Here is an 11,193-nt window from a genome sequence, read left to right on the forward strand (position 1 = left end):
AAGTTGAATGGCTGACCCAAAGAGCAGTCAAAAATGGTTCCATGTCTGTTTGGAAGGAAGTCTCTAGTGAATCATCCCAAGGAGTCTATGCCTGGGGTTATGCTATTTAGCAGTTTTATCAGTGACTTGGATGAAGTCATAGATGATGCTGTTAACCAGGTTATGTCTAGTACTGGGGAAGTGATGGTGATGTGGATATAAATGGTACCCTAAGAGTTAATAATAAGGGTTACTTTCCCAGGCCCCCTGAGGGGGTTTGAGGCTCATTCTGTAGCCTATCCTGTAACTTGAGGGTGTCTTAATGCTCTTTCCCCCTTATCTTGAAATACCATACAATGTATACCAAAAGAATTGCTTTTGTCCCTCTTATCCTGTGTTCCCTATCCTGTTATTCATCTTCCTCATCCTATGTCATGACAATTTTTCCTTATCTTGCAATCAACCACCTTCCTCACCTTGTTCGTACTTATCCTGTCCCTGAATCTCCATAAGGAACCCTAAAAATTACATCATCATCCTGAACATCTCTATATAAGCATAACTCTACCAAAAATCGGGGTCTCATTTAGCTTTCTTGCTAAGGAGGCCTGTGATGCTTTTTCACGTAAAATAAAAAGCTGCCATTGACTAAAAGAGAAGGGTTAAGTGAATTCTTTCACATCTGAACCAGCTCTCTCAACTGGCACCTCAAAAATGGTATACTTGTACTTTGATCAGACCACATCCAGAGTATTGTGTTCAATTCTGGGTGCCACATTTTAAGAAGGACACTGAAGCATCTGGTTTCCTTTGTCTCCTCTGACCTAAAACTTGTTTGGGTCTAAGGGGCTACATATCTGCCCATTGGATGGCCATAGGATGGTAAACAGTGTGACTCCAGAATTAGCCAGTTCTGCGTTCTCCCTAGCCCAAGATCAGTGTAAAAAAAAATTGCATTCTGAACACTTCCTCTGACTAAGATAAGGAATTTATTTCCCTCCTGTCAAAAGTTTGGGGAGAGATGTTTAGCTGTGAAGAATATCTTTGCATACCTTCATTAATCTCTCTCCTAACTGTTAACTTAGGTTCCATTCTAGCCCTATGCCAAAAGGGGAAAACAACGAAATCCCAAAAGGCAGCAACTTTCTAAGAGCCTCCAGGTACCACAATAGGTAGAGACTTGGATCTGGAGTCGGGAAGACCTGATTTCAAATGTAGCCTTAGAAACTTACTAGCTGTGTGACCCTGGGCAAGCCACTCAACTTTTGTCTGTGGAAGGGGGATAATAAAAACACTTACCTCCCAGGGTTATTGTGGCTATCAGTGGAGATAATATTTGTAGCTCACTCAACACCACATCTGGCATGTTGTAGTGACGATGTGAATGAGAATTCCCTTCCCTTCAGTCATAGAAAGAGTGTGACCCCAAGAAGCTGGAGGAATTGAGACCTCTGATTTTTGGACTTCCCCCTTTCTGGTGCTTTCCCTTTAAAATTATCTTCACTTGCATCATGTAGATATTTTTTACATAGATAATTATTTGTGTATTGTCTCCCCATTAAAGTGTAAGTCCCTTGAGAGCAGGGGTAGTATTTTTGCCTTTTTTGGCTCCCCAGTGACACAGTGTCTGGAACATGGAAAGTGCTTAAAAGATACTAACGGGGGAAAAATAAAAACAAAATGCTAAACAAGAAGGAATGCTAATTGACTTGTCTCTTACACAGTAATGAGCTCCCTGCAGGTAGGAACCTGGTTTTTTGCCTTTCTTTGTATCTTCTTTGAATCACCCTACTTTGCGTGCTTATTACAGTGCTTGGCACATAGTAAATAACTAAGAAGTGTTTGTTGACTGACTGATAGGTCAGGGCTCCCATTTATCCTTCTTGCTTTCTTCATCAGCTATGTGAAAGGGCCTGGAAGCTCAGTCTCCTCCTCAGAGATCTCATCTCTGGCCTTGGTCCGCTTTTTGGGAACATTTACAATTCATTCATCCTGAACTCAAGGATAACATTCCCCTCAAACTGTGTCCAAGAGATAGCCTGCCCTTTCAAATGAGATATTTGTAAAGCATTTAGCACAGCACCTGGCACACAGGAGGCACTATATAAATCCTTATTCTCTCCCTTTCTCCTCTCCCATTTTTCTTGTCAATCTGGGGTTACCATGGCCTTTTTTTTTAAAAGCAGCTCAGCTCCTTTATTGGGGAAAAGTAAGAAGATTCCGCTCCTAGTGTTGGCTCAGCCAGCCAAGCCTAGCATGGCTATCCAACAGTGGTTTCTTCTGCCTTGGGAAGCATCAGTTGGCCACCTCCATATCAGATATCTCGGGGGATAAATCTCTGTGGGCATTGCCAACCATTTGGGGGGCACATAAGAGCCCATGCCTGCTGCCCACTCTGTTTCTTCCTGTCTGTAGGGTTCTACTGTCAGCTGCTTCAGCCTTTTTTGGAGATCTTTGTATTTCAAATGATGCTTCAGGCTGGCAGCATCAATGAAGTATTTTGTGCAGGCCAGGCAGCAGTGGTGGCTGCCTCTGGGCAGGTTAGGGTTGGGCTCAGCGTCGGGCTGGGGCGGGGAGTGATGCTGTTGGGCTTCAGGTCCCAGTGAATCTCTTCCAGGTCTGGCCACTGCTTGGCCTTCACCTGGTGGGCCAGTGGGAGCTGGCCATGTCCTTAGCTGGGGGATAAGGCTAGGGGTTAGGGGCCACCAGGGTCCTAGTGAGCTCACCACAGTCACTTCTTTACCATTCTGGAACAGGATCCAGATGGGAAGCTGTCTGGTGAGGGGTGAGAGGATCATTTTCCACTTTGTACTGACATCACAGTAACATCGATGCCCACCCTCCCAAAGTTCAGCTCTGGAAAGTTTTACATGAGGGAGGAGTTAGTATAGATAGGTGCAAATGACTGGCACTCATCAGAACAATGATTAAAGAGAATCTCGGTCCAGATCTTAATTGTCTTGTCATTGAAGTATGTGATATACTTGTGTCTAGGGGGATGGGATGGGATAGAATGAGATGGGGAGGAGAAGGGTTTCTAGATTATTGGGAACTCACAATGTGGAGTATTAGGTAGGGCAGTTCCATGCAGATACTCAGGCAGAAAGAAGAGGACACCATGGGTCATTTACTGCCCATAAAGATGTTACCTACATGTTGTTCTATAGAAGTAAATCTGAAGTTCTTTATCATTATAATGGCACTGAGGAATGTCATTCAATTAGTTAACCAGCATTTATTAAATACCTACTATGTAAGGCAGGCATTGAGCTAAGCATTGGGGATACAAAGAAAGGTAAAAAACAGTCCCTGATCTATAGGAATTCCCAGTCTAATGGAGGAAACTTGAAGGAAGCCAGGGAGACCAGGAGTTGGGGAGGAGGGAGAGAATTTCAGGCATGGGGGACAGACAGCAAAAGTGCCCAAAGTTGGGAGATGCAGCATCTTGTGTGAGGAACAGCCAGGAGGCCAGTGTCTCAGGACTGAAGAGTCCATGTCAGGGAGTATGGTGTAGGAAGACTGGAAAGGTAAGTGGTGGCCAGGTTATGGAGAGTTTTGAATGTCAGAGGATTTTATGTTTTATTCTGGAGATGATAGGGAACCGCTGGAGTGTATTGAATGGGGGGTGGAGGTGATGTGGCCAGACCTAGACTTTAGGATGATCATTTGGACAGCTGAGGGCAGGACGACCCAGGGTGGGGAGAAACTTAAGGCAGAGAGACCAACCTGAAGGCTCTAGCAATAGCTCAGGTGTGAAGTAATGATGGCCTACACCAGAGCAGTGGCTATGGCAGAGGAGAGAAGGGAGTGTATCCTGGAGATATTTGGAAGGTAAAATCAACAAGTCTTGACAATAGATTGGATACGAGAGATGAAAGAGAGAGGGAGGAGATGACAGATTGTGGAGCCTGGGTGGCTGGGAGTTCTGTTGGTGTCAATAGTAATAGGAAACTTAGGAAGAGGGGAGGACTTGGAGAGTCTATTGATGAGATCAAGATCTCTACCTGTCCTTGGTCTAAATTACTCAGGTTACTGTGCTGCAGGGACAGGCCACTCATGGAGACAACCAAGGTACTGAGTACAGGCTCATGAACAGCTATTCCAGCACCACCATCTTGCCTGCTCCAGAAGTGGCTGCCTATTTTTATTTTCCTTATTTTTTTTGCTTTTTAAAATGTTTTATTGATGTTTTCACATCTTTTTATATAACTGCCACCTCCCCAAATTCTACCCCCTCCAACAAAATACTCCCTTGTAACATAAAGAAGCAGTTTAGCAAAGCAAACATATGAAGAATGCCTAACAATGTATAGCCGAATTCTTTTTTTAATTAAGATTTTTATTTTTAGTTTACAATACTCAGTTCTACATGATTTTGAGTTCCAGACTTTCTTGCCCCCTCCCTTCTCCTCCCCCAGATGGCATGGAATCTGATATATCTTCTACATATAACTTCACATTAAACTTATTTACACAATAGTCAAGTTGTAAAGAAGAATTATGACCAATGGAATGAATCATGGGAAAGAAGAAACAACCCCTCCCCACCAAAAAAAAAAAAGAGAGAGAGAGAGAAAAAAAAGAAAAAAAGGAGCAAATAGTTTGCCTCAGTCTGCATTCAGACTCCATAGTTCCTTCCCTGGCTGTACATAGCTCTCTCATGAGTCATTTGGGGTTGTCTTTGAACCTTGTATTGCTGAGAACAGCCAAGTCTATTGAGGTTAGTCATTACAGAATCAATATATCTGGGGTTGTGTACAATGTTCTTCTGGTTCTGCTCCGCTCAGTCAGTGTTATATCATGTAGGTTTTTCCAGGTTATTATGAAGTCTCTATCTTCCCCATCTCTTATAGCACAGTAGCATTCCATTACATTCATATACTACAACTTGTTCAGCCATTCCCCAATTGATGGGCATCCCTTTGATTTCCAATTCTTTGCTACCACAAAAAGAGCTGCTATAAATATTTTTGTATATATGGGTGCCTTTCCCACTTTTGTAATCTCTTTGGGATACAGCCCTAGAAGTGGTATTGCTGGGTCAAAAGGTATGCACATTTTTATAACCCTTTGGGCATAGTTCCAAATTGCTCTCCAAAATGGCTGGATTAGTTCACAACTCCACCATCAATTTAACAGTGTTCCAATTTTTCTGCAACCTCTCCAGCATTTATCATTTTCCTGTTTTGTCATGTTAGCCAATCTCACAGGAGAAATGTGGTACCTAAGAGTTGTTTTGATTTGCATTTCTCTAATAAGTAGTGATTTAGAGCATTTTTTCATATGCCTGTAGATATCTTCAATTTCTTTCTCTGAAAATGGCCTATTCGTATCCTCTGACCATTTCTCAATTGGGGAATGACTTGTATTCCTATAAATTTGGCTCAGTTCCCTGTATATTTTAGAGATGAGGCCTTTATCAGAGACACTAGTTGCAAAGATTTTCTCCCAATTTTCTGCTTCCCTCCTAATCTTTGTTGCATTGGCTTTTTTATACAAAAACTTTTCAATTTAACATAATGAAAATTATCCATTTTGCATTTTGTAATGCTCTCTATCTCTTGCTGTGTCATGAATTCTTTCCTTTCCCATAAATCTGATAGGTAAACTATTCCTTGCTCTCTCAAATTGCTTATAGTATCAGTCTTCATTCCTAAATCATGATCCCATTTTGACTTTATTTTGGTATACGGTGTAAGATATTGATCTGCTCAGTTTCTGCCCTACCATTTTCTAATTTTCCCAGCAGTTTTAGTGAAATAGTGAATTCTTAGCCCAGAAGCTAGATTTTTTTGGGTTTATCAAAGAGTAGATTGCTATAGTCGTTGACTACTGTATCTTGTGTATCTAACCTATTCCACTGATCCACCACTCTGTTTCTTAGCCAGTACCAAGTAGTTTTGATGACTGCTGCTTTCTGGTATAGTTTAATATCTGGTATGGCTAGGCTACCTTCCTTAGCATTTCTTTTCATTAATTCCCTAGATATTCTGGACCTCTTGTTCTTCCAGATGAATTTTGTTATTATTTTATCCAGCTCTGTAAAATAATTTTTTGGTACTTCGATTGGTATGGCACTGAATAAGTAAATTAATTTAGGTGAAATTGTTGTTTTTATTATATTAGCTCGGCCTAACCACAAGGAACTGATGTTTTTCCATTTATTTAGACCTGACTTTATTTGTATGAAAAGTGTTTCATAATTATGTTCATATAGGCCCTGGGTTTGTCTTGGCAGGTAGACTCCCAAACATTTTAGTGTCTACAGTAACTTTGAATGGAATTTCTCTTTCTATCTCTTGCTGTTGGGCTTTGTTAGTAATGCATAGGAATGCTAAGGATTTATGTGGGTTTATTTTATATCCAGTAACTTTGCTAAAGTTTTTTATTTTTTCAAGTAGTTTTTTACTTGATTCTCTAAGTAAATCATTATATTGTCTGCAAAAAGTGATAATTTAGTTTCTTTGCTTATTCTAATTCCTTCAATTTTTTTCTTCTCTTATTGCTACAGCTAACATTTCTAGTACCAAATTGAATAATATGGGTGATAATGGACATCCTTGCTTCACCCCTGATCTTATTGGGAATGCATCTAGTTTATCCCCCATTACAAATAATGCTTGTTGATGGTTTTAGGTAGATGCTATTTATAATTTTAAGGAAGGCTCCATTTATTCCTATGCTTTCTAGTGTTTTTAATAGGAATGGGTATTGTATTTCGTCGAAGGCTTTTTCTGCATCTATTGAGATGATCGTATGGTTTCTGCTAGTTTTGCTGTTGATATGATCAATTACGCTGATAGTTTTCCTAATATTGAACCAGCCTTGCATTCCTGGAATAAATCCTACCTGGTTGTAGTGTATTATTCTCGTGATAAGTTGCTGCAATCTTTCTGCTAATATTTTATTTAAAATTTTTGCATCAAAATTCATTAGGGAAATTGGTCTATAATTTTCTTTCTCTGTTTTGACTCTTCCTGGTTTGGGTATTAGTACCATATTTATGTCATAAAAAGAATTTGGTAGGACTCCTTCTTCACCTATTTTCCCAAATAGTCTGTAAAGTATAGGAATTAATTATTCTTTAAATGTTTGATAGAATTCACATGTAAAACCATTTGGCCCTGGAGATTTTTTCCTAGGGAATTCATTGATGGCTTGCTCAATTTATTTTTCTGAGATGGGGTTATTTAGGTATTTTATTTCCTCTTCTGTTAACCTAGGCAATTTATATTTTTGTAAATATTAATCCATTTCCCTAAAGTTTTCAAATTTGTGGGTATACAATTGGGCAAAATAATTCCTAATTATTGTTTTAATTTCCTCTTCGTTGGAGGTGAATTCACCCTTTTCATTTTTGATACAGTAATTTGGTTTTCTTCATTCTTTTTTTTTAATCAAATTGACCAAAGGTTTATCAATTTTATTGTTTTTTTTTTCACAAAACCAGCTCTTAGTTTTATTTATTAATTTAATAGGTTTCTTGATTTCAGTTTTATAAATCTCTTCTTTGATTTTCAGTATTTCTAATTTGGTATTTAATTGGGGTTTTTCAATTTGTTCTTTTTCTAGCTTTTTCAGTTGTATGCCCAATTTATTGATCTCCTTTTCCTCTATTTTATTCATGTAAGCATTTAGAGATATAAAATTTCCCCTAAGAACTGCTTTTGATGCATCGCATAAGTTTTGGTATGTTGTCTAATTATTGTCATTGTCTTGAAAGAAGTTATTAATTGTTTCTATGATTTGTTCCTTGGCCCACTTTAGAATTAGATTATTCAGGACAATAATTCTTTAGAATTAGATTATTTAGTTTCCAATTAATTTTTAGTTTATTTTTCCGTGGTTCTTTATTATGAATAATTTTTATTGCATTATTATCTGAAAAGGATGCTTTGACTACTTCTGTCTTTCTGCACTGGATTGTGAGGTTTTATGCCCTAGTACATGGTCAATTTTTGAGTACGTGCCATGTACTGCTGAGAAAAAAGTATATTCCTTTCTATCCCCATTCAGTTTTCTCCATAGGTCTATCATATCTGCCTTTTGTAAAATTCTATTCACCTCCTAAACTTCTTTCTTGTTTATTTTGAGGTTAGATTTATCAAGTTCAGAGAGGGGGATGAGGTCCCCCACTATTACAGTTTTGCTGTCTGTTTCTTCCTGTAACTTCCTTAACTTCTCCTCTAAGAATTTGCATGCTGTACTACTTGGTGCATATATGTTATATAATGATATTGCCTCAATGTTTATGGTGCCTTTTAGCAGAATATAGTGTCCTTCCTTATCTCTTTTAATTATATCTATCTTTGCTTTTGCTTTGTCTGAGATTAGGATTGCTACCCCTGCTTTTTTTTTACTTTAGCTAAGGCACAATATATTCTACTCCAGCCTTTTACCTTTGCCCTGTATCCCCATTTCAAATGTGTTTCTTGTAAACAAGATATTGTAAGACTATGGTTTTTAATCCATTCTTCTATCCACTTCCATTTTATGGGAGAGTTCATCCTATTCACATTCACAGTTATGATTACTATCTGTGCCTTTTTCTCCATTCTTTTTCCACCATTTATGGTTTCATTTCTCCCTTCTCCCTTCCACTCCTCAACGATGTTTTGCTTTCGACCACCGCCTTCCTCAGTTTACCCTCCCTCTTGATTCCCCTCCCTTATCTTATCTTTTTCCCCTTGTTACATCTTCCCTGCCTTCTGACCAACCCCTCCCTTTTCTTTCCCCTTTCCGCTTTCCCCTCCTACTGCCTGTAGGACAAGTTTGACTTCTATACTTATCAGAGTATGTTATTCCCTTTTTGAACTAAATCCCATGAGAGTAGAGCTCAAATACTGCTCTTCTCCCTCTCTTCTTTCCCTCTACTATAATATGTTTTTGTGCCTCTTCATGCGTGCCATCTTCATTTTCTATTACCTCCTTACCTTTTCTCCCAGAACCATCCCTTTATATCTCTTAATTATATTTTTATCATTATATCAGTTATTTTATGCTGACACCCACAGTCTATGTATATCCCCTTCAATTGTCACAATAACTGTACTATTCTCAAGACTGACATATATATAAAACAATATAATCCTACATAAGGATGTAAATAATTTGCCTTATCAGTTAACAAAAGTCCCCTGCCCTCCATTTACCTTTTTATGTCTCTCTTGAGTTTTGTATTTGAAGATCAAATTTTCCATTGAGTTCTGGCCTTTTCATCAGGAAGGTTGGGAATTCCTTTATTTCATTGAATGTCCATCTCCTTGCCTGGAAAATTATGCTCAATTTTGCTGGGTATTTGATCCTTGGTTGTAGTCCAAGCTCCTTTGCCTTTTGGAATATCATATTCCAATTTCTCCTGTCATTTAGTATAGAAGCTGAAAGATCCTGCATGGTCCTGACTGTAGTTCTGTGATATTTGAATTATTTCTTTCTAGCTGCTTGCAGTATTTGTCCTTGACCTGGTAATTCTGGAATTTGGCTATAATATTTCTTGGAGTTTTCAATTTGGGATCTCTTTCAAGGGGTGACCAGTGGATTCTCTCGATGATGATTTTACCCTCCGGTTCTAAGACTTTAGAGCAATTTTCTTTAAGGATTTCTTGGAAGATATTGTCCAGGCTCTTTTTTTCATCATGATTTTCAGGTAGACCAATAATTCTTAGATTGTCTCTCCTGGATCTGTTTTCCAGGTCAGTTGTTTTTCCAATCAGATATTTCATGTTTTCTTCTATTTTTTCATTCTTTAGATTTTGTTTGACTTGATGTCTCATAGTCATTAGCTTCTACTTGCTCAATTCTAATTTTTAATGTATTGTTTTTTTCCTTTAGCTCCTCTATCTCCTTTTTCAATTGGTTGATTTTACTTTTCAATGGGACATTTTCTCCATTTATATTCTGATTCTCCTTAACCATTTCACTGATTTTACTTTTTAAAGATTTGTTTTCATCAGTGAATTTTTTTCCATCTTTTCCATTTTTTCTTCTACCGCTCTCATTTGGTTTTTAAAACCCTCCTTGAGTTCTTCCAGGAATGCCTTTTGGTCTGGAGATCAGTTCACTTTCCCTTTTGAGGTTTCAGATGTGGGTATAGTGTCTATGCTGTCCTCTTCTGAATTGGCATTTTGATCTTCCCTGTCTCCATAATATGATTCAATGGTCTTTTGGCTTTTTAGCGTGCTTTTTCATGGTGTTTTCTTTTTCCTCCAGGCTTCTAAAGTGGACCTCTGCTTCTGTGGGTCAGGTGGCTCTATCCCAAGTGTCTTGTGTTGGGATATATGGTCCTGCTCACTGGCTTTGTGTGCTATGGCCTCTGGTTTTGTGAGGTGTGGGGGAGGGGTGGTCTGGCTGCTGGGAGTCTCCTCTTCCCCAGGACTGCTCTACAGCATGGGTGGTCTCAGCTGTTTTCTGTGCTGGTGTCTGCCACTTCCTCTGGCTGTGCAAAGGCATGTCTAGGGTCCTGGTGTTGACGTTTGTTAGCTCCACCCCCCTTGGGCTCAGTTACTCTCGTTGTTCTGCTGAGGTGAAGCCTTCTGGGACACCTCTCTTCCTGCACTAGTCTCCTTCAGCCACCACAAGAAGGGTCTTCTTCCCAACTTCTCTCGCTATATGGCTACTGAAGCCCCACTTCTGGTTCCTCTGTTTCTCTGGAGGTAGTATTATCTGGGTGAGGGAGGGAGTAAGAGCTGATTTACCTGGCCATTATGGCTCCTAGAAGCTCAAGAAGTTGAGTTTCAAACCTTTAGACTGTGTGTGGGCTGGAAGCCTCTGGGGTAGCTGCTCCTGCAGCCGCAGGCTCCGAGCTGGTGTCTCCAGTAGTTCCAACAGACTCCAGTCCTGGGTTGAGAGGTTTGGGGCTCGATTGCTGCCGTAGCTGGTACTTCTGCCCTGGGCCTGCTCTTGTTCCCATTTCGCTCACCCAGAGCTCTCCCAGACTGGCAGTTCCTCTGCTGTTCCCAGCTGGTATGATCTGGTGAAATTCTGTGTGCTTGGCACTCCTACCCCTCTCAGTCTACTAGTGGCTCCTAATTCTCTCAAATCTGCTCAGATTCACTTTTTTAGACTTATCTCACAGAATTTGTGAAAGAGCTCCAATAGTTCCTTCCTTTTACAGAACCATCTTGGCTGCATCCCTATTTTCCTTGTTTTACAGATGAGGAAAATGAGATGTAGATAGGCCAAGGGAATTGTCCCTAGTACTGCAGCTTGGAAGTT

The 11,193-nt window shown here is 39.6% G+C and overlaps 1 pseudogene; it reads right to left on the reverse strand.

The window, feature by feature from the left end:
* Positions 1-2,274: 2,274 nt before the first annotated feature.
* LOC118857525 lies at positions 2,275-10,681 on the reverse strand (annotated as a pseudogene).
* Positions 10,682-11,193: the final 512 nt, after the last annotated feature.

This window comes from Trichosurus vulpecula, chromosome 7, assembly GCF_011100635.1.
Source record: "Trichosurus vulpecula isolate mTriVul1 chromosome 7, mTriVul1.pri, whole genome shotgun sequence".
NCBI lineage: Eukaryota > Metazoa > Chordata > Mammalia > Diprotodontia > Phalangeridae > Trichosurus > Trichosurus vulpecula.